Below are 25,180 nucleotides of genomic sequence, written 5' to 3' on the forward strand. Positions count from 1 at the left end.
CGAACGTATGTGGATTTCTTTTATTTTTAAGTGGTTATAAAATGGAGTATCTACAAACAAATTTGGTAAGATTTTGAACCTTTACCGTATTCATATTATATTTTAGAAAAGAGTTGAATAGTTACCTTTTTCTTCCATTGAAATTTTTTATTTTCTACCTCCAAAGTTTGATTCAAGTTCGTCAACTCAGTAATGATTTCAAAATACACAAATTTTTCATATAAATGCGTTAAAACTATCATAACTTTCAAATACTTTCTTGTCAATTGAATTTCTTAATGCGTAATGAGTCTAAGCATCACACTTTTTCGTGATAGAATGTTCGCGTTTGAATTGACTTCATCAAAAAAATATTTTTTAAAACACTCATTTTTATTAAATATTTTTTATAAAATTGGTTAAAATATACTTGAAAACTATTTATCAAACACTCGAATTTTTTCAAAATGATTTTTTTTAAAAAAATTTATACTTGAAATATATTCCAAACACACCCTAAATCTCATTTAAGAGATTTTTTTTTCTTTTCCTTTTCCTTTAGTGAAAAAAATTTAAAATTAATTCACACAATCTCATATTAAATTAATGTAAATAAGAAACGTATTGTACTTAAACTTTTATTTTGATTTAATTTCTTAATAAAAATGTCAACTTTCAAAAACTTTATTTTACTTATTAATTTATCACTATTTACCAAATGTTTATACTAATCATTTAACAATAACTCGTCAAAGAGAGCATAACTCAATCGATATATAGTATTGTTCTGTTTTATGCCCTAAAACTCGTAGATAGTAAGTGTTATTAATTGACTGTCATCAATAAAGAGTTATAAATGTTATTGTGTTGTTTTTTTTATTTTTTTTTAATAACTTTAAATCCAATAAACTAACATCTTATGAGTCTTGAATTGTATGTGGAGACATACAGAGATCAATGTTCAAGATAAAGCCTAAATGGTCTATAGTATAGGGATAAAGTTGGGTACTTTATCATTGTGACACTATGGATACGACCCACTTTGTATTTGATACAAATACAATGATCCAATGCATTCGTCTAGGTGACACATGAGTGACGGTATCCTATGCAATGAGTTTGCATAAGATCAAACCGCGAAATAGTAATTACTAGATGTAGCACCTTAACTAGTTAAGCTCCTATTTCAATAGGATGACCTAGACAAATTAGTCTCAATCCTGAGTATGTTATGAATTCCTGTTCACGATGGATTATCCTTTGATTTGTATGGGTGAGGGTGGCCAACTCGCCGACTCAATATGTCTACCATTTTGGGGACAAGAACGAGTGGAGAGCTGGGAACATAATAATACAAGATGAAATTCACTCATTCCCATTTTTAGAGTAAGTAGATGAGTGTTCCCTTAAGTGATGTCTTTGGGACGTGAACAAAAGGCCCTACCCTTTCATTGGCCCGAGAGGATTTTTTGTTTATTGGTTGAACCATAAACAGGTTGTTCATTAGAGAAACACTGGTACTTAAGGAATCAGAGGTAATCCAAGGGTAAAATGGTAATTTGACCCAATTGGAGTTACGAACACTCGTGAATGACTAACTTGTTGATATTGGTCTATTTCCTTGGACACAAAAATATATCTGTAGTGAGAAGAGTGCAGCTATGGGTTTTTAGTGGAGTGTGTCCACAATTAACGAATATTGATTAACTTGGTTAAACAGTTTAGCCAATTAATCTCATATCGTTGGAGCTTTTGATCTACAGGTTCACCAGGTCCCTTGTTAGTTCACTAAAGGATATTAAAGATGGATGATATGTTCAAATCAATATGAGAAATTGTATATTAATATGATTAATATGTAATTGAATATGGATATGATCTATAATTCAAATTAAATTGGAAAGAAACATTTGACTAAGATTCAAATAATTAATTCAAGTGAATTAGATTCACAAGGGATTAATTAATAGAGAGGTGTTGCACATCTACGTATGATGTTTATGATAATTACATATATATACAAGTTAAATTGGATTTAATGTATGAATAATTATTTAATTAATGTGCTAATTAATTAAATAAGTATTATTTAATTAATTGTGACAATTAATTAAATAATTGTTATTTAATTGATTGTGCATAAGGAAAAATTAGAAAAGGACTCTGAGAAGGGTTGACCATTTTCTATATAAAGTCTTCCTTATGACCTTTTTAGGACACACAAAGCACAACAGAATTGCAAGCATTCATTGTACTATTTTTTCCCTAAGCCACAAAAGAAATCCTCTCTACTCTCCCAAAAAGTTTTCCCTCACACCATTTTCCAATAGTTGAATATCATCTATCATTTTATTTAATCTTTGAGAATAACAAGGTTACTCTCATGGTCGTATTCAAGATTGTTCGAGGAAACGTTCATGTTCTAGATCGTTAGAGGAGTCGTTCATTAGAATATCGAGAGGATCGTTCTAGGAGCTTGTGAATCTACAAAGATAAGAATGGTTCTATTCTTTCCCTACAACATGCTATTTACATGTTTGTTCTACGTATATTCTATTTTAGTTTATGTAAAAATCGATTTGTGGGATGCAAGACATTCACAACGCTTCCGCTGTAGGATATGACCCCTTCAATTGGAATCAGAGCCAATTTCTTGCATCTTCATTCTTCGTATTTTTCGAAACAAAAATAAGTTTAGAGGTGGGTTATTAAATCTGCATTTTGAATAAAGGTTTGCAAGATTGGATGTTTTCGATTTTGGTACTTAGATTAATTTTAATATGATTGAAATGTAAGGGTTCATTGTATTTTTTAGGCAATTTAATTCTTGCTTCGAGTTTATAAGTCCGTGTCAATTGAAAGAGCAACAGTTGCTAAAGAGATTAGAAGAAACGGAGGTGTTCGGGGCAAGTTCAGAGACGAAAACGAGCAAAAAAGAAGCATTTGTCGTTTAGCATCATGACGCTGCTATCGCCGCCTCAGATTCATAGCATTGCAAGGTTGCTCCTCATCATTGCAACACTCCAAAGTTTGACGGAGTCTTGGCAGTGCACGCGCGATAGAAGACAGCGGCTGAAGTCCTCTTTTGACCTAGTTTTGCTTTTGTAATTATTAATTATTAATTAAATTGATATAAAGTTATATTAATTTAATTAATTAAATTTTCATTAGGGTGTCAAAATCGGTCCAATTGTTGCTGCTTAAATTAATTTAATTATGCATTAGATATATGTTTAGATTAATATTTGAATTCATATTACATATTGTATGTCATATAGATTCAAAAGTATCCACCTTAGGATAAACATATACATGCATCATAATTAAATATAAGGCTTATATTTTATGGATGCATGACTAAATTAGCATGCTAATGCATCATGATATAAGTGTTATGTTATAATGATGTATGATAACACTAAGCATGTCCATGCATTATGCTATATATTAAAATTGTTATAATAAATAGTGGAATGATGTATGTGAATGTTGTTTTTCATGTATGATTTATATAAGTGTTATATTTATAAAATGAAAATGGAATTTGCATTGAGCATGACATTACTTAGATAAATATAATCATTTTATTTAATCGATGTCATAGATGCAAATTTTATAGGTTTTAATAAAGCATTAAAATATAAGTGTTATAGTTTTAATGAGATAGATTAAAATCTATAATCAAGAGTTGCATGCAAACATAGGTCTAAATTAATTTTAAATAAATTGATAAACCTAGACTTATGTTATTTCTAATTGGATTAGGAATAGGTTAATCTTTTTAATTTGTTTTAATAAGATTAAAATGAATTTATAAAATAATTTATAAAATAATTGCCCATAAGAGACCTTTGTATAAGGAACATTCTGTTTAAAAGGGGGCATTTAAGCTGACAGAAATGAAATACTTCCACCTGGGAACCGACCTGGAAGGTGAATTGGAAAAATATTTTATAAGCATACAATAAATGATTAATTTTATTAGAGAGTTTAATAAATGAAATCAAGTATTATTAAATCCTTCAATATAAATGTTATATTAAGCAAATTAAAATGACTTAGATAATTCATTAGCCAGGTATTAACTAAATATAATAAAATCCTAAAAACATTAGAATAATTTAGTGGGAGGAAATTGGTATATGTGATATATCAAGTTTCAGCTCTCACGTCTCTGAGAGTTCACACCATGAGATCCATGCTCGTCTTCGTGTCGCTCTGGGCGCGACCTCCCTTTGGAAAGTGTTTGCATAAGTTAATAACAAGGTGAATAAGGAAAGTACTTGTAGTAACTGGGAGAGAGACGTGTGTCAACGTATCCTACGGTCTCCTCCATTAGTTTGCACCGTGAGATTCCTATTGTTTGTCTGCGTGTCGTCCTAGAGTGACCTGTTAGGGTTAATGCCCTAAATCTTGTAGGGTCCTGTAGTTTGTAAACATTTATATGAACAAACAATTTTATGATATATAATATGAGATATTTTATTCACTTCAGTCTATGAAATATGAGATATTTTAGTTGCATTAACCACAAACCAACAAACTAAGATCCTTGGTTATCCTTGTAACTTAAGCATGTATGTGGAGATATACAAGTGGATCATGCTTTAAGTGATAACCTAAATGGTCTGTAATATATGGATAAATGAGGGAAACCTTATCTTGATGACACTATGAGTGTGACCCTCTTTGTAGATGCTACTGAAGGAACTCTTATCAAAGAGACCAGTGAGCGGAAGCGAGATCGTTCTAAACCCCATTGTGACAGAACATACACATTTACAATCAAACAGTAATAGTTATGCAAACACTCCAAATTACAGCATGCTTCCAAAGGAAAATACTAAGGATCAAAAGAACTTACCCTTGAAGAACTATTCTTCTCGTTTCCTCGATCTTATTGCACGATCACTCACCAATACGAACGTCAGGCCTCAGCAATCTCCTCGAACAAGAACAAATCCCACTTGACCCTCGAACAGGAAATAGACACCACCAGCAGGCTACCTTGGTATTCTCGATGTGAGAATCCAGGATTTGATAGAGGGTAGGAGGAATTAGATAGATCGTATAGATGATCGAGTATGTGGGAGATGACTATAATCTATCGTATAGACTAAGTACTTGATCGTTTAGAAAACAAATGACTATTGTATAGAAAACTCGTTGCACGATCATGTATGCTCTCAAGCTATCGTATAGCTAATTCTTTTGATCGTACGATTCTCAATCGCTTAATGATCGCCTTATGTAAAAATGAAAACAATTTTCATTTTATCTATCAGTTATCATAACTGATCACAACTTCCCACTAAGTTAGTTATTGAGAGAAAAATCGTAACCAATTATTCCATAATTGATTTTATTACCAATATAAATAATATATATTCATAATCTATAGTTTTAATATCACATCTCATGCAATATATAAATCATATTTCTTTTTCTCCCTCATAGCATTTAATAATAATTCCTCCAATTAATGTATCTAATACATTAAGTCAATTATCTCTCATATAATTGATACAATTTAATTATGTCATATATGATCAAATTTTCTTTTGTTAATTTGAACACTTCAAACTAACCCAAAAACTGATTCTCAACATGAATCCATTGAGCTACCAAGGAGACCTTGTGGACCTGTAGCTTGAAGCTCTAACGGTATGTGAATAATTGACTAAATTCTTTAATCACGATATTCACCATTCGTTAACTATCGAGCATTCCACTAAAGACTAACAACTACACTTTTCACGCCACAAATATATTTCTGTGTCCATTGGATAAAACCAATCAACAGTACGATGACCCTTCACAAATCGCTCGTAAGTACAGTCGAGCCAATTTACCGTTTTCTCCCAAAAGTTACATCTAACTCCTTAAGTAATAAGTACCACTAATTCCTCTAATGAACAATACATCATAGTCCTACTATGAGTAAATCCTTCTCGAGCCAAGAGAGGGTGTGACGCCACATTGTTCAAGCCCCGGAATCAACCCTTAAGGGAGCAATTTATCTACTTACTCTTAAATCGGTGAATGAGTGAATTTCATCTTGTATAGCTGAGTTCTCGGCTCCCCAATCAGACGAATCCCCAAAGTGGTAGGTTTGAATTAGCGATCTGGCCACTCGCACCCATACAAATCAAAGGACTGCCCTCATAAGCAGGAGTTCCCAACTCACTCAAGATTAAGGGGTCACGTTACCTATGGTCATCCTAGTGAAATAAAAGTCTCTGTCATGAACGACATTATATAATGAGACTAAACATTTCGTGGTCCAGTCTTCTTTGTATAGAGCATCACCACTCGCATGTCTAATACATGAATGGTCAGGATCAGACCATTTGTAGCACTTTACAACACTTGTAACATCTACAAAACGGGCCACACTCGTAGCATCAACAGGATAAAGTTTCCCTCATTTATCCATATACTACAGACCATTTAGGTTATCAATTAAAGCACGATCCACTTATATGTCATCACATACATGCTTAAGTTACAACGACAACCAGAGATCTTAGTTTATTGGTTTGTGGTTAATGCAACTAAAATATCTCATATTTTGAATACTGTAGTGAAGACAATATCTCATATTATTACATCACATAATGTTTGTTCATACACGTGTTTACAAACTACTGAACCCGACGAGATTTAGAGCATCAACCCCAACAGTTACAAATGTTGTAAAGTGCTACAAATGGTCTGATCCTGATCATTCGTATATTAGACATGCGAGCAGAGATACTGTATACAAAGAAGTACGTATAAGACCGGACCACGAAATATTTAGTCTCGTTATATAACACAGTTGATGACGAAGACTTTTATTTCACTAGGATGATCATAGGTAACATGACCTTAATCCTGAGTGAGTTGCGAACTCCTGCCTATGAGGATGGTCCTTTGATTTGCATGGGTGCGAGTGACCAGATTGATTCAAACCTACCACTTTGGGGATTCGTCTGATTCAGGGGTTGAGAACTCAGCTACACAAGATGGAATTCACTCATTCTTCAAAGCAAGGATAAATAGATAAATTGCTCCCTTAAGGGCTGATTTCGGGGCTTGAACAATGTGGCGCCACACCTTCTCTTGGACGAGAAGTGTTTAGTCATAGTGGGACTATGATATATTGTTCATTAGAGGAATCAGTGGTACTTAAGAAGTTAGATGTAATTATAGAGACAAAACAGTAAATTAACCCAGCTGTACTTACAAGTGATTTGTGAAGGATCCTCGTACTATTGATTGGTTAAATCCGATGAACACAGAAATATATCTGTAGTGCGAAAAGTGTAGCTGTCAGTCTTTAGTGGAGTGCTCGGCAGTTAACGGATAGTGGATATCGTGATTAAAGAGTTTAGTCAGTTATTCACGTACCGGGAGCTTCAAACTACAGGTCCATAAGGTCTCCTTGGTAGCTCAATGGATTCATGTTGAGAATCAACTTTTGGGTTAGTTTGAAGTGTTCAAATTACAAGAGTGAATTTGACTATATATGATATAATTAAATTAATTAATTTATATGTGATATAATTGATTTAATGTATTTGATACATTATTTGATTGGAGGAATCAATATAAATATGATTTATATTAAATGCCATAAAGGAGGAAAAGAACTATGGTTTATATGTTGCATCTGATGTGATACTAAAATTATAGGTTATAAATATAATATGATAAATTAATTATTATATTTATTTATAATAAATTAATTATGAGACAATTGATTTCATTTTTTCTCTATATAACCAACTTAGTGGGTGGTTTTAGTAAGTTTTTGGCAACCGCATGGATAAAAGATGAAAATCGTTTTCATTTTTCATAATACGCGTAAAAGGCTTGAGTTATACGATAACTAGTTGAGAGAGTAAATGATCAATCGGGTTTTTCTATACGATAAATACTCATTACTAAACGATCGAGTACCCAAGTCTATACGATAGATTTATTTCTTGTCCCAATTACTCGATCGTCTAGTTCCTCCTTCCCTTTTCCCAAATCCATACAGAGCCCACACCTTCTGAATTCTCACACTGAGAATACCAAGGTAACAGAGTAGTGTTTTGAGTTTTCGTTCAAGGGTTGAAGATCGAGTTTTACTCGATTGTGATTGAGTATTTTCCAGTTCGTGTTGTTTGTTGAGATTTCTCATTGCGTTCGTGCTTATTAACGTGTTCGAGTTTGATCGAGAGAATACGTAAAGAAAATAGTTCTTCAAAGGTATTGTCTTACTCAATCCTTTTGTATTTATCTTTGAAGCATGTTGTATGTTAGTCCATGATGCATAACTGTTGCTGTTTGATTATAAATGTTCTTGTTTTTTTACAATGAGATTTGGAACGATCTACTTCCGCTCACTAGTTCTCTAGATTTAGAGTTCCTTCACGACCATCCCTTTGGAGGGTCTTATCATAAGAGTCAGAACAACGCAAACTCCAGAAATAGATAGGGTTTCTTAAGTTAATCTTCCAACAACTGTCTTTTCTTTTGATAGTCTGTTGAAGCGTACCTCTAGGATCTAAAAATGAGAGGGTCACACTTATGGGATGAATTAAGCTAGGTAATGAATCATCGACCAAAACAACGACAACTAAAAACTATGGGAATAAGAGTTATTCTGGTATTAATGATTGGCTGAGATTGTCTCAATTTAGGGGAGGAGTAGTCGTTCACCCTTCTGTGGTTGTTGCTCTAAACCTTTGAAGTATTGTTGCAAAAACTAAAATCAGTAGTTTAATTAGGGTTCTATGATTACATGTGTGTTTTTTTAAAATTGATTGGACAATTAAGTAATGAGTTAAGACAAATATAACTAATAAGGTCAATTGTTTATTATTCGTTTTAGCATGTCATTCGTAATCGTTTCCTTGCTTAAAAACGAAAAATTAACAAGTGAAAACTATGCGACGTGGAAATCTAACTTGGATATGATTTTGGTTATTGATGATCTGTGGTTCATCTTAACAGAGGAATGTCTTCTAGTCTCCACTCGCAATGCATCCCGAGTATTGAAGGATGCTTATAAACGTTGGACGAAGGCCAATGAAAAGGCCCGAGTCTACATCTTGACAAGTCTATCTGACGTTCTTACCAAGAAGCATGAGGCCATGATGTCTACGAGTTAGATCATGGAGTCCCTCTAGGAGATGTTTGGACAACTGTCCGTTCAGATCCAGTATGAAGCCCTCAAGTACATTTACAATGCGCGCATGAATGAAGGCCAACCAGTGAGAGAACATGTTTTCGACCTGATGGTCCAGTTCAATGTTATCGAAATGAACGATGCGATCATTGACGAGCAGAATCAGGTGTCCTTTATTTTGGAATCTCTTCCAAAGTGTTTCCTTCAATTTCGCAACAATGTAGTTATGAACAAAATACAGTACACCATGACTACCCTTCTTAATAAGTTACAAAATTATCAGTCCTTTATGAAAGGTAAGAGTTTATCCTTGAGAACTAAGTTTGCTCACTCATCTTCTAATTCTAAGAAGATTCAGAAAAAGAAAGAAGGGATTGGGAAGGCTCCTACCATTGGGAAAGGCAAGGGTAAGCCTAATGTACCTGGCAAAGACAAGTGCTTTTACTGCAATGTAGATGGTCACTAGAAATATAATTGTCCCTAGAACCTCGCCTAAAAGAAGAAAGAGAAGGAATGTAAATATGATTTACTAGTCCTGGAAACTTATTTAGTGGAAAATGACCATAATACTTGGATAGTTTATTCAGAAGTCACTAATTACGCTTGTTTTTCTTTACATGGAATTAGTTCCTTCCAATAGCTCAAAGAGGGTGAAATTATGTTTAAGGTTAGAACGGGAGACACCATTTCAACTCGTGCAGTGGGAGTTGCTAAGTTATTTTTTTGGAAGTAGTTTTTTATTTTTAGAAAACTTATACATTGTTCCCAAAATGAGGAGGAAACTTATTTCTATTTCCTATTTAATTAAACAATCGTACTTTGTTTCTTTTATTGTGATTGCATACTTTATTCACTTCTCCATTCCCTACCATTGAAGGGTGATTAAGAGAGTTAGCTAAGAGAGACAGAGAGGTAAATGTTTTTACAAACTAAACTTTAGATCGTTATTGTTCATTTGAGTAAGAAAAAGGAATGACGCTTCCTAATCTACTTCCCCTTCTGCTACGTGGCCTCACCAAGATCACATCTATCATCTACCACACTTCATCTTTGTTGGACCAGATGTAATCTTGGGCCTGAATTCGTTTCTTGAAGCCCAACAAAATGGTATCAGAGCCTACAAGAAGAACTAAGGGCCTATTAGGTAGGCAATTCAAATTCCGTTTTCTGCTTTCAAATTCACTGAATTCATTGAGTTTGTGTTTGGTTGGTAGCCATGATTCTATGGAAACTGTTTCTGGATTTTGTGATCCAAATGGTGCAAATTCTGAAAATAACTGTTTTTTTTTTAATGTTTCCAGTGTATCCGGATTTTGAATTAAAAATTTTAAAATGCATAATTATAATAGAAATGATACAAAATAATAATAATAATAAATATACTATTTCATGTTATAAACTCAATTATTTTTGTTAAATTTAAAATTATATTATATGATATTACAAAATAATAATTATACAAAAAATTAACATAAAACAAGTTTAGAAATTAATTAGTAAGGGTTTATATTTAACCTAGTATTTAATGAGTAACTAAAATATATTTTCAAACAAATTTTGAAAAGTTGTTTAAATTGAAATTTAATTTCTGAATCTGCTACCAAACACATATACGAAAACATGAAATACAACTCTATTTTCTTTGAATCCCTTGTTTTCAAATTGCCTACCAAACAGGCTCTAAAGAACTTCATGAACTTCAAAGAAAGTAAATCTTGGAGAACTAAAAAAAGTTAATGGCATTTAAGGCTAGATTACTAGCCAAGGGATTCACTCAAAGGAAAGATATTAACTACAGTGAAATATTTTCACTAGTAGTCAAGCACACCAAGAGAGCTTTTCTTCATGGGCATTTGACAGAAACAAATTACATGGTACAACCTAAGAGATATCTAATTGAAGAGAAAGAAGACTACTACTACCTATTAGATAAATTAATCTATGGTCTAAAACAATCCCCAAGATGTTGGTATCAAAGATTTGATGATTATATCACCAAGATTGGTTTTCAGAGAAGCTCTTTTGATAGTTAAGTGTATGTGAATACCGAGTCTTTCAAAGATTCTATCTATCTACTTCTATATGTAAATGATATGCTCCTAATAGGAAGATCTAAGGAGAATTTGAAATATGTTTGGTATAAAAGACATGGGAGAGTCTAAAAGAATTCTAAGCATTGAAATTGAAAGACACAGACATAGATCAAGACTATATATTTGTCAACCCAACTGCTACAGAAAGTTGATCAAAAAGTTTAATATGGAAGATGCCAAATCAGTGAACACTCATTAGCTTAACATTTTAAGTTATCAGCTGTGAATTCTCCCAAAGAGAATGATGTCTACTGTTCCCTATTCCCAAGCATGGGAAGCCTAATGTATTTGATGATCTCTATAAGACCTAATTTAGCCTATGCAGCAGCTTAGTCAACAGATACATGGCTAATCCGGGAAGAATGCATTGGGAAGTAACCAAATGGATCCTGAGGTACATAAAGAGTACTAAAGATACTAGACTCCTATATCAACAAACTACAAATTCAAAACCAGAATTATTTGGGTTTGTAGACTTAGATCATGCAAGTGATCTAGACAAAAGGAGATCTCTTTCAGGCTATATCTTTCTATATGGAAGTTGTCTCCTAGGCTGGAAGGCTACTTTGCAATCCGTAATAGCTCTCTCAACTACTGAGGCTAAGTTTTATAACTCTATCGGAGGCTATTAAAGAAGCCTTATGGCTAAGAAGACTATTACAAGACCTTGGAATCACATAAACATACACTTGTCTAAGAATCCTCAATTCCACAATTGCACAAAGCATATAGATGTAAAATTTCATGTTGTGCAAGAACAGATAGAGAATGAAAATGTAGACATTTTGAAGATTCATACCTCTGACAATACCTTAGACATGCTGAAAAAGATTGTTCCTCAACTCAAGCTTAAGAAATGCCTAGACATTGTTAGCTTCGAGCTTATTGAAAACGGTTGAAAGAAGAAGAATTTGAAGAAGGAGATACCATTAAACAACTTAAATATTGTTTTTAAGGTGGAGATTTGTAGAAGTCAATATCTACTCTATTGAAATCAACATTTACTTTCATTTAAAATTTTTCCTCTCTTACACCTGTAACATCCTATCTATATAAAGGATGAAAAACTAAGAGAGTTTGAATTAGAAAGAAAAGAAAGGGCGTGAGAGACTTATCTATATTTTCAAGATTTCTCCAATAATATTGATTGAGAACCTTGTATCTTATGAATGTACACAATCTACCGAACCACGTTAACTTGTGTCTCTCTCTTCCTCTTCCTTTTCTTACTGTGATTGCATGATTTCTTCACTTATTCATTCCCTACCATTGAAGAGTGATTAAGAGAGTTAGCTTAGAGAGACAGAGAGGTAAACGTTTCTGCAAACTAAATTTCAGATCGTTTTTTTTCATTTAAGTAGGAAAAAATAACGAAGCTTCCTCATCTACTTCTCCATCTGCTACGTGGCCTCACCAAGACCACATTTGTCATCTACCACACTTCACCTTTGTTGAACTAGATCCAATCTTGGGCCTGAATTCATTTCTTGAAGCCCAACAAGGAATCAAGACAACACCATGTCAATTTGATTTTTGTCCCTACATATATATATTTTTCTCTTATTTCTTTTGGTTAAATCAACCTTTCTTGCTCATATATTAACAAATGCCAACTTTGAAATTGGACAAGAGAAGTAAAAGAGAGAAACATTAGACAATTTTCATTGTTTACTTGAAAGAGCTTTTCCTTCGACCAATTGAGATACATGTAACAACTATAAAGAGTTGAAGAGAGGTTAAAGAAGAATGAAAAAGAGGGAAGTAACATCATCAAGAAAATAATATTAAATTAATATATATATTCTTGTTGAATCAATTATCTATTTTATTGATTTGAGCATCAGAGACTATTCAAAATCATTTCCTAAACTTAGATTAAGAAGCATTATGGGTAAAGCCTAGCTAGGACTAGAGATGTACTCCCTGTTGTGGCCCACGGATTTTCAAGGGGGTCACACGACCCCATTCCTGAATAGAAAAAGAAATGTCTTGGTAGTGAGCCAAGTGACGAATGAAGTACTTGAAAAGAAAATATTTGGCAGACTAGCCTGACACATATATTTGACATGCCAAAATAGGTATAGTACCATTACCAAGGCAAACCACACTATAAATATGAAGATCCATTATGCATTAACAATATGCAAACTACTCTGAGCCCGAGCCCTATTTATCACTATTGAGAATGATGTCCTAAATCTCCTCGTAATCTCATAGTTTGTAAACTTTGTATAAACATATTGTTATTAATAAAAATAAGTGTTATTTTATAAGTATATACTCAATCCAATAAACTAAGATCCGAGATTATTTTATATAAATTTAAATAAGTATGTAGAGACATACAAGTGGATCTTGTTTAAATAATAACCTAAATGGTCTGTAGTAGATGGATAATGTTGGGTATCTTATCCTGGTGACACTACGAATACGACTCGCTTTGTAGGTGTTACAAATGTTGTAAAGTGCTATAAATGATATGTTCCTGATCATTCATGTGGAGACATACGATTGGGGGTATCCTATACAAAGAGTTTGCATAAGACCGGACCATGAAATGATTAGTCACTTTATATAACACCGTTGATAATAGAGACTTACATTTCACTAGAATGACCATAGGTGACATGACCTGAATCCTGAATGAGTTGTGAACTCTTGCTCATGAAGGTGGTTCTTTGATTTGTATGGGTGAGAGTGGCCAAATTGCCAACTCAACAAGCCTATCATTTTGGGGTTTCGTCTGATTGGGGAGCTGGGAACTTAGCTACATAAGACGAAATTCACTCCTTCCCCTACGTAGATAAATTACTCCTTTAAGGGCTGATTTCGGGTCTTGAACATAGTGGTCACACCCTCTCTTGGCAAGAGAGGACTCAGTCATAGTGGGACTATGACTTATTGTTCATTAGAGAAATCAGTGGTATTTAAGGAGTTAGATTTAACTATAGGGGCAAAATGGTAATTTGGCCCAACTGTACTTACGAGCAATTTGTGAAGGGTCACCACACTGTTGATTGGTTATATCCAATGGACACAGAAATATATCTGTAGTACAAAGAATACAACTGTCGGTCTTTAGTGGATTGCCCGACAGTTAACGAATGGTGAATAATGTAATTAAAGAGTTTAATTAATTATTCACGTACCAATGGAGCTTCAAGCTACAGGTCCATAAGGTCCCGTTGGTAGCTCAAAAGGATTATGTTGAGAATAAGTTTTTGTGTTAATTTGAATTGTTCAAATTAATAAGATGTGATTTAATTATTGATATAATTAAATTAATTAAATTATATATGATATAATTGATATAATGTATTTGATACATTATTTGGAGGAATAAATTAAGACTCAAATAGTTGTTAATTTAATATAATATGATTTATATTAAATTCCATAAAATAAAGAAAAAGAACTATAGTTTATATTGTATGTGATGCAAAATTAAAACTATAAATAATATAAATAAATATGATAAGTTATTTATCATATTTATTTATATTATTTATTATTATTTTTTAATATAATCTTATTTCTCAAAAAACTACTTTAGTAGGTGGTTATGGAAATATTTATGGCAATTGGAATAAAATGAAAAAGAGTTTTTCATTTGAGAGAGAAGTTTTCCAAGAAAACAAATTACAACAAGAATGCAAAGAGAGACTATACGATAGTCTATATGACAAAAACAGAGCATATACGATAGGCTCTTGTTGTCTATGTGATAGGAAGACTTATCTATGCGATAGTCTACACGACTGGAAGTTTTTGCTATGCGATAGCCTAAACGGTCGAGAAGTTCCTATGCGATAGTGCTTCTTCGATCGTCTTCCTCCTCCAAACTCACAAATATCCTCTTAACTAAAATAATCAGAACCCACCACTCCTGGGATCTCACCGTGAGCATAGTGAGGAATCCGAGTGGTTGTGTCCCTGTTGGTTTGAGGATTGAGTTGCTGTTTGTTGCTTGTTCGAGAGGAGTGTTCGTGGCTTGTTCGAAGTGTTCGTGAACAAGTTGGATCAAGGGATTACTTGAAGAATAGTTCTTCAAAGGTATAATCTCTCAACCTTTGTATTTTTTTTGAAAAACATGTTGTAATTTACTTTGATTGCATAATCTTCTTGTATGACTATAAATGAATGCATTCAATCACAATAAAATTTGGACGATCTGCTTCCGATCAAGGAACTCCTCATGTTGAGTTTCCCTTCAATTGGTATCAGAGTCAGGTTGTGTTCTGATTCCAAATTTCATTTGTTGTATTGAATTTTGTTTACAGTTTCTAGTGGGTTTTAAGTTTCTGTAATGCGTTTAAGTGTTAAATGTTTGTGGATGTTGTTGATGTAGGATTGTATCAATAGCAGCAGAAGCACAAGAATCATCTAAGTACTCAAATTCACTAATTTTGACATAATATAAAGCATTCTTCTACAGAAAAAATGGGTTTCAAGACATACCTCTTGTAGAACTTCTTCAAAACTCCATCTTCAGCTGCTATCTTCTCCATATCTTATTGTAGACCACCTTAAGATCTTTCTCACTATTCTCTTGATGCTCTAGATTGAGTTATGGGATTCAAAACAAGCTTGAATCAAGGGATGAAGGAGAAAAGCTCATGTTGCAACCTTGTTGAAGAACCTTTCTTCAAATCAATTTTTCTCTCAAAACTCTTTTGATTGCATGCCCGATTTTTACTCTAATCGTCTCATTATATTGCAGATCAACATGCAAAGAGAAGAGCTGCATGAGTTGCAGCTCATGCTTGGAGAAGACAAGGCCAAGAATATGCAATATGTGTGAGCTACTTGGCGATGGATAATAGAAAAATCCATTTTTCTATTTTGTGTTTTTAGTTTTTCAATTTTTCAATTTTATCTAAAAATCAAAATTTGATTTAAAAAATCTATTTGATTTTAAAAATAAAAAATTAATTAATTTCATAAATTAATTATTAAATAAAACTTAATTAATTTAATATCAAATATTAAATTAATTTTAACATATATCCATCTTTATATATTTAAATCATATTTAAATATATAAATTCTCCTATTCTGTTTAATTCTAAAATTAAACATAATTATATCTCATATAATCACTAATTCCCTTAATTCTAATTTGAATATTTCAAATTAACTTATCACGCTATTCTAGAGCTAGTCTGTTACGAGCTAGTTGGGGGACCTCGCGGACCTACAAATCATGGGCTCCAACGATCCAAGATTAATTAGCTAAACTCATTAGACCAAATTAATATCCATTCGTTAACTAATGAGTCATTCCACTAAAGCCCATAGTTGCACTCTTCTCACTGTAGATATATTATGTCCACATGAATTAACCATAATCACCAAGTCGACCATTCATAGGTTGTTCGTAATAACGGCTGGGTCAAATATTTGTGTTTACCCCTGAGATTACGTCTTATTCCTCAAGTCCCTACTGATCCTCTAATGAACAACTGGTTTGTGATCCAATCACCAAACCAAACTTTCTCAACCCTGTGAGAGGGTGGGGCTTCTTGTTCAAGACTTGGATTCAGTACTTGAGAGAACAACCTTTCTCCTATTCCTAAATCGGGCAGGTGTGAACTCCGTCTTGCACCCTATGTCCCCAGCTATCTATCTGGTCTTACCCCTGAAATGGGATTCTTATTGAGCCGGCGCTGTTGAGCCAACCCTCAACTATGCAAATCTAAGGGCAATCTCGAATAAACAGGGGTTCATAGTTAGCTCAGAATTAAGACCGAGTTACCTAAGTCATCTAGGTAAGATAGTCAATCTTAAATAGTAAACAACTTATAAAGTAAGAGTGACTTATTTCTTGGTCCTGATCTTATGAAAACTCATTGCATAGGATGCCCCCACTCCTCATGTCATAACATGTATGAATTAGGATCACATTGTATGTAGCACTTTACAACTTTTTATAACAACTACAGAGTAGGCCGCATCCAATGGTGTTACCAGAATAAGGTACCCAACCTTATTGATGTACCATAGATCATTTCGACTATTTACTCGAACCCGATCCAGAATAAGCACTCAAATTCACTAATTTTGGCATAATATAAAGTATGCTTCTGCAGAAAAAATGAGTTTCAAGACATACTTCTTGTAGAACTTCTTCAAAGCTCCATCTCCAGCTGCTATCTTCTCCATATCTTGTTGTAGACCACCTTAAGATCTTCCCCAATATTCTCTTGGTGCTCTAGATTGAGTTGTGGGACTCAAAACAAACTTGAATCAAGGGATGAAGGAGAAAAACTCACTGTTGCAACCTTGTTAAAGAACCTTTCTTCAAGCCAGTTTTTCTCTCAAAACTTTTTTGATTGCATGCTCGATTTTCATTCCACTCTTCTCATTATATTGCAGATTAACATGCAAAGAGAAGATTTGTATGAGTTGTAGCTCATGCTTGGAGAAGACAAGGCCAAGACAATGCAATATGTGTGAGCTACTTGGGGATGGATAATGGAAAAATCCATTTTTCCATTTTGTGTTTTTAGTTTTCCAATTTTTCAATTTTATCTAAAAATCAAAATTTGATTTAAAAAATAAAAAATTAATTAATTATTAAATAAAACTTAATTAATTTAATATCAAATATTAAATTAATTTTAACACATATCCATCTTTATATATTTAAATCATATTTAAATATATAAATTCTCTTATTCCGTTTAATTCTAAAATTAAATATAATTATATCTCATATAATTACTAATTCCCTTAATTTTAATTTGAACGTTTCAAATTAACTTATCATACTATTCTAGAGCTAGTCCGTTACGAGCTAGTAGGGGGACCTCGCGGACCTATAGATCATGGGCTCCAACGATATGAGATTAATTGGCTAAACTCATTAGACCAAATAAATCTCCATTCGTTAACTAATGAGTCAATCCACTAAAGCTCATAGTTGCGCTCCCCTCACTGTAGATATATTATGTTCACATGATTTAACCATAATCAGCAAGTCGACCCTTCACAGGTTGTTCATAATAACGCCTGGGTCAAATATCTGTTTTACCCTCGAGATTAGTCTTATTCCTCAAGTCCCTACTGATCCTCTAATGAACAACTAGTTTGTGATCCAATCACCAAACTAAACTCTCTCAACCCTATGAGAGGGTGAGGCTTATTGTTCAAGACCTGGATTTAGTACTTAAGAGAACAACCTTTCTCTTATCCCTAAATCAAGCAGGCGTGAACTCTGTCTTGCACCCTATGTCCCCAGCTATCTATCTGGTCTTACCCCTGAAATGGGATTCTTATTGAGCCAGCGCTGTTGAGCCAACCCTCAACTATGCAAATCTAAGGGCAATCCCGAATAAACAGGAGTTCATAGTTAGCTCAGAATTAAGATCGAGTTACCTAGGTCATCTAGGTGAAATAGTCAATCTTAAACAGTAAACAACGTTATAAAGTAACAGTGAGTTATTTCTTGGTCCTGTTCTTATGTAAATTCATTGCATAGGACGTCCCCACTCCTCATGTCATAACATGTACGAATTAGGATCACATCGTATGTAGCATTTTACAACTTTTTGTAACAATTACAGAGTAGGCTGCATCCAATGGTGTTACCAGAGGTACCCAACCTTATTGATGTACCATAGATCATTTCGACTATTTACTCGAACCCGATCCACTCTTATATCTCCACATAAAGTTCAAGTACTCATACAATAGTCATTTTAGTTTATTGGATTTAAACTTTCATACAATTTATAAGATCAATAACAAGTATATTGATAATAGAAAATGTTTATCATTTTACAAACTACAAGTTTTTAGGACATAAAACCCAAAAGTTGATAGATGTTTTGGGATAGTTGTCTCTGTTTAATATTTTGGTTTTACATTATAAAAGTTAATTGTAAGGCCCCCTGCATTTTTGGGCATCATTCTTGCAATCGAGTCTGTATTCATTTGTGTTTTTGAGTCATTCATGAAGAAGCTTCAGACGCAAAGAGTTGCAGTTTGCTTCGATGGAGAAGATGAAACGCTGGTTGCATCGTGTAGCTTAAGCTAGATGATCGTTTAGATTAGGGTATGCGATTGTGTAGAATTGTTCTACTCGATCGTGTAATATTTGCTAAACAATCGCATAGCTAATGCTACGTGATCATGTAAAGAGTTTACTCAATCGTGTTATGTTGGTGATATGATCGTGTAGACGCTCAGGAGTAAACAATTGCACGATATTTAATACACGACACATGACATGCATTACTCGAAGTGCACTGCATGATTGCCTGGACTTCCATACTCATCGCATAGTCCTAAGCCACACGATCATTACTACACGATCGTTTATACTTGACATGCGTTACTCGACAATCAAAGGATTTGCTACACGATCAAATGATGAGGTTTCAAGGCAGGCAGTTCAAGACTCGGTTCACCTGTTCGAATCGGTTGATTCCAACTTTTGTAATAGTTTAGCATTTTTTCGGTTTTGAGACACATTATCCCCGTCCATCAACTTTTATTAAATGTACATGTGATGTATGTTTATTATATGTCATAATGTATGTCATATAGTTTTAAACCTACCATAGGTTATACATTTTTTGTGCATTTTTTTATATTATAAGAGTTATAATATATTAAGATGCATGATTAAATTACTTAAAGCATACTCATGCATCATATAATATAAGAGTTATATTATATGCATGCTCTAAAGCATATCCATGCATCATCTATATTATAAATATTATAATATAAGGTTGTATGTTAGCATGGAATGTATGCTTAGTTCATTACTTGTTATGTAAAAGTTATATATATATATATATATATATATATATATATATTAGTAATGAATGAACATTGCATGAAGCATGACAGTTAGATTTATTTATAAGAGTTATAAATACCTTATGTATGTCTAGCTAGCAATGTGAATGGTTTTAATTGTTTCATTCTTTATAAGAGTTATAATTAATGAAATTAGAATTAAAATCAATAACCAAGAGTTGCATGCAAACTTAGGTAAAATCATTTTTTAAAATAGTTTTAAAATATGATTGAGATAGACCTAAGCTCACAAATTTCTAATGAGATTAGAAATTAGATTAATCTTTTAAATCGGTTTAATAGGATTAAATTGATTTCAATAAAAGATTAGATTTGTACCAAATCTATCTATAAGGGATCTTTTATCTAAGGTGGGTTCTGGCTAGGCTGGGATATTTAAGCTGATGAAAATAGAACACCTCTACCTGGGAACCTACTTGGAAAGGTGAATTAGATAGATTTGCTATAAACATGCAATTGTTGATTAATATTTTTTAAAGTGTTTAATAAATGTTAATCAAAATTGTTTAACTTTCCAAAGTAAGTGTTACTTTTGGGAAAACTTAAACAATCACTTAGTAAAAATAATTAGCCATATTTTTCATAAGTAAATTAAACACTAGGTTGTTAAAATACTCAGTGGGAGGAAAAGATATATATGATACGTCATTTTCCACTCACGTTTCTCCCTTAATATTCACACTGTGAGATTCATGCTTGGCCTCGTGGCGCCCTGGGAGCATCCTTCTTCAGATGGTATTTGCATGGATAAATATCAAGGTGAATGGAGAGAGTATTTATAGTAAGTGGGAGAATGATGTGAGTCAACATGTCCTGCGGTCCCTTTCATTGGTTTTCACTGTGAGACCTTCTTGCACGGCCTCGAGGCGCCCTGGGAGCGTCCCCCTTTGGATGGTTTGTGCAGTTGGTCAATATCAAGGTGAACTCCAGAAATGGATGGGTCGCTTTAGTTTTTGCCCCAATCGATTTTTCCCTTCGGTTGGCTAATTGAGGCGAAACTTTAGGATCTAAAATGAAGGGTCACACTTACAGGAAATTGTTAAGCAAGTTAATGATTTCTTGACCAAATAAAAAAGGAATAAGAGTTATTCTGGTGTAATGATTAGTTGAGAGTGTCCCAATTCAGTGAAGGGAGAAATTGATTACCCTTCGGTGGCTTTTGTCCTAAATCACTGAAGCGTAATTGCAAAACTAGATGTTAATATGGGGTTCATTTAGATTTTGCTAAACCTGATTGGATTTATTTTAAAAGAGTTATGCTAAAATCTAACGTAGATCAATATATTTCTTTTTTCGGCAAAATGTCAAACAATGATTTTTCGTTAGTTGCCTTTTCTGCTTTGACCGGTTTTAATTATATGACTTGGAAAGAATCTATTAAAATATTTTTCGTGGTAAACGACCTCGAAATTGTCATGTTTGAGGATTGTCCTCAAGTCCCAACCCCGATGCATCACAAAATGTTCGTAACGCATATGAGGTGTGGATAAAGGCTAATTTGAAGGCCCAACTTCACATTTTGGCAAGCATACCTGATGCATTGGCCAAAAGGTTTGAGAACATGGTCATTGCACATGAGATCATGGAATCGTTGCAAGGATTGTTTGAACGTAAGTTCTCACTTTTTAAGCAAGATGGGATTGATGACAATGAAACCAATGGTGTCAGTTCACAAGATAATCTCCAGTCCATATTGAATGTTAAGGAACTAACAGAGAAAGCAATTGTTGCTGACTTTTATGAAGTTTATCGACGAGGACTGTCCTCTGAAATGAAACTAGGAGTTTATAATATAGGTTTTGATACTGATCCCATTACTCTCTAGAAAAGGAAGAACTTCAAAGATGATAAATATGATTTATTTATCTTGGAGATGTGCTTAGTAGAGAATGATGATTCTGCCTGGATAATTGATTCAGGGACTACTAACCACATGTGTTCTTCCAATCAAGGATTTAGTTCCTGGAAACAGTTGGAAGCTAGAGAGTTGATTCTTAGAGTCGGTACTAATCAGTCCGTTTCAGCTGTTGCTGTAGGCAGGCTTAAGTTCTTTTTGGACAAGAAACAGTATCTGTTATTGGATAACGTTTATGTAGTTTCTTATATCAAAAGGAACTTAATTTCAGTTTCTTGTCTAATTGAACAAAATTATTCCATTTCCTTCTCTGAGAATAAAGTGTTTATTTTTAAGAGTGGAATGGAGATAGGTTTTGGTTCAATGAAAAATAACTTGTATGTACTAAGGCCGTTATTCATAAAAGTTGTGCTTAATACTAAAATGTTCAAAACAACAACAACTGTAAAAAGACCAAGAGTTTCTCCTAAAGAAAATGCCCATATTTGGTATCTAAGGTTAGGTCACATCAATCTCAATAGGATTGAGAAGTTGGTGAAAGGTGGACTTCTAAATGGTTTAGAAGAAAACTCTTTGTTGGTATGTGAATCATGCCTTAAAGGCAAAATGACCAAATGACTTTTTATTGGAAAAGATTATAGAGCCAAGAAAACCTTAGAGCTTATACATTCAGACCTTTGTGGTCTGATGAATGTAAGAGCACGAGGTGGGTATGAATACTTCACCTCTTTCATAGATGATTATTCTAGATTTGGGTATCTATACCTAATGCAACATAAGTCTGAATCTCTTGAAAAGTTCAAGGAGTATAAGATTGAAGTTGAAAACTTGTTAGGTAAAAAGATAAAAACAATACGACGTGATCGTGGTGGAGAGTATATGAACTTAGGATTCCAGAACTATATGATAGAACACAGAATCACATCCCAACTCTCAGCCCCAGGTACACCTCAGTAGAATGGTGTATTAGAAAGGAGAAATAGAACCCTCTTGGACATGGTTCGGTCTATGATGAGTTATGATCGTCTTCCAGACTCATTTTGGGGATATGCAATAGAGACTGCAATTTACATTTTGAACAATGTTCCCTCAAAGAATGTTTCTAAAACACCTTTTGAGTTATGGAGAGGTCGCAAAGGTAGTTTATGCCACTTCAGAATTTTGGGATTTCCAGCTCACGTGCTTATGGAAAATCCCAAAAAGTTGGAACCTCGTTCGAAAGTATGCCTATTTGTAGGTTACCCTAAAGAAAGGAGAGGTGGTACTTCTATGATCCAAGTGAGAATAAAGTGTTTGTATCGAAAAACGCTACCTTCTTGGAAGAAGACCACGTAAGGGATCATAAACCACAAAGTTGATGGAAAAGTAGGCATGTGTAGCGGAATTGAGGATCAATTTTACTCTAATTGCATAAATTAAACATACAACCCTAAATTAGTTAATTAGGGTTTTTTAGAAACATTACCTTTGAAGCTCCCGAAACTCGTCTATCTCCGCTCGAACACGAATCGGACAACCACTAGAGCTGACCTACTATCCTCTGGACTCAGAACCAGGTTGTGGGACCCGATGGATGAAGAACCCGAGAGAGAGAAGAAGAAGGAAATAATAGAGTGAGATTTGGGTTGGGTTTGGATTTTTTCAGCGCTATTTTTAAAAACTCAATTTTTGCAAAATGTCCAAAAGTTTTTAATCCAAAATGACAAGCCCATATTTATAGAAAAGGACCATGCAAAATTGCATGAAATAACTTCATAAAAACCTAACACCTAGAATCCACTATCTAAGTGGGCTTAATGTCTCCACTATAAGCCAACACCTAGCCCACTATTTTGTTAGTGGAATTATCCAACAAAAGTTTGGATTTTCCTACTAACTTTAGTCAAAGGGCAAAATAGTCATTTGTCAAAGTCAAACTTTGACCGAAAAGTCAACATTTTGACTTTTTATGATGTTTTTTGTGTGGACTAATTTTGACCTCCCGAGCATGAATCCATATTCATTTTCTCGAAATTCAAATCATATTTCAATATAAGGTCGGTCAAAGTTTGGCTTTTCAAAGTCAAAAGTCAACTCTTTGACTTTTTACATCTTTGACCATTTTCATTATTTCCGAGCTTCCGAATATGAACTTATTCATATTCTTGATATTTAAATCACATTTAAATATTAAAGCTATATCTCTAAACTAAAAAACCAACCACTATATCATATATATTTGTCGGTTTCTCTCTCTTCACCTAATTTGAACAATTCGAATTATTCTATCATACTGTTCTAAGTTTATTCCATATGAGCTAGTAGGGGAACCTAATGGACCTATAGATCATGGGCTCCAACGATCTGAGATTAGCTGGTTAAACTCTTTAGATGGAACTAATCAACATTCGTTAACTCACGGGTCATTCCACTATAGTTCTGTAGTTGCACTCCCCTCACTATAGATATATTTGTGTCCATATGATATAACCATGATTAGTAAGCTAATCCTTCACAGGTTGTTCGTAATCTCGGCTGGGTCATAAAAACCGTTTTATCCCCGAGACTACATCTTATTCCCTAAGTTCCACTGATTCTCTAATGAACAATTGGTTTAAGGTCCAACCTATAAACCGAACCCCTCTTGGGCCAATGAGAGGGTGACGGCCCTTGTTCAAGACCTGGATTCAGTATTAAAGGGAACAACCTATCTACTATCCCTATAACGGGTAGGAGTAAATTTCGTCTTACACTCTATATTCCCAACTATCCACCTGATCTTACCCCTGAAATAGGAGGCTTATTGGGCCAGTGATAATGAGTTACCCTCACCTATGCAGATCTAAGGATAATTCCGAGCGAACAGGAGTTCATAGTTAGCTCAGGATTAAGATTAAGTTACCTAGGTCATCAATAAACGAAATAGTCAGTTTTATACATTAAATGGCATTTAGAACGTAAAAAAGTGACTATTTCATGGTTCAGTCTTATGTAAACTCTTTACATAGGATGCCCCCATTTTCATGTCTCCACATGAACGGTTTAGGATCACATCGTTTGTACTAACTACAAAATGGGCCGCATCTATAGTGTCCCCAGAATAAGGCGCCCAACCTTATTCATATACTATAGACCATTTTGGCTATATATATTTGAACTTGATCCACATTTATGTTACTACATAAAGTTCAAACTTAAACTTAATAGCCTCGGAACCTTAGTTTATTGGATTCATGAATATAGAATTTAAATTTACTAAAGATTTTCAATAACAGCTTTATTGAA

At 33.7% G+C, this 25,180-nt stretch overlaps 1 long non-coding RNA gene across 2 annotated transcripts; it reads right to left on the reverse strand.

The window, feature by feature from the left end:
* Positions 1-3,928: 3,928 nt before the first annotated feature.
* LOC120079862 (uncharacterized) lies at positions 3,929-12,574 on the reverse strand. Of its 2 annotated transcripts, none has more exons than XR_005482361.2 (4): positions 7,372-12,574; positions 7,208-7,270; positions 4,844-7,113; positions 3,929-4,402 (listed from the first exon to the last, which is right to left on the reverse strand). It is a non-coding gene; the product is annotated as an uncharacterized LOC120079862 (long non-coding RNA). The 2 variants fall into 2 exon arrangements; XR_016530081.1 differs by having other exon boundaries at positions 4,636-7,113.
* Positions 12,575-25,180: the final 12,606 nt, after the last annotated feature.

Source organism: Benincasa hispida, chromosome 6 (genome assembly GCF_027475165.1).
Source record: "Benincasa hispida cultivar pf3 chromosome 6, pf3_genome.v1.1, whole genome shotgun sequence".
NCBI classification, from domain to species: domain Eukaryota; kingdom Viridiplantae; phylum Streptophyta; class Magnoliopsida; order Cucurbitales; family Cucurbitaceae; genus Benincasa; species Benincasa hispida.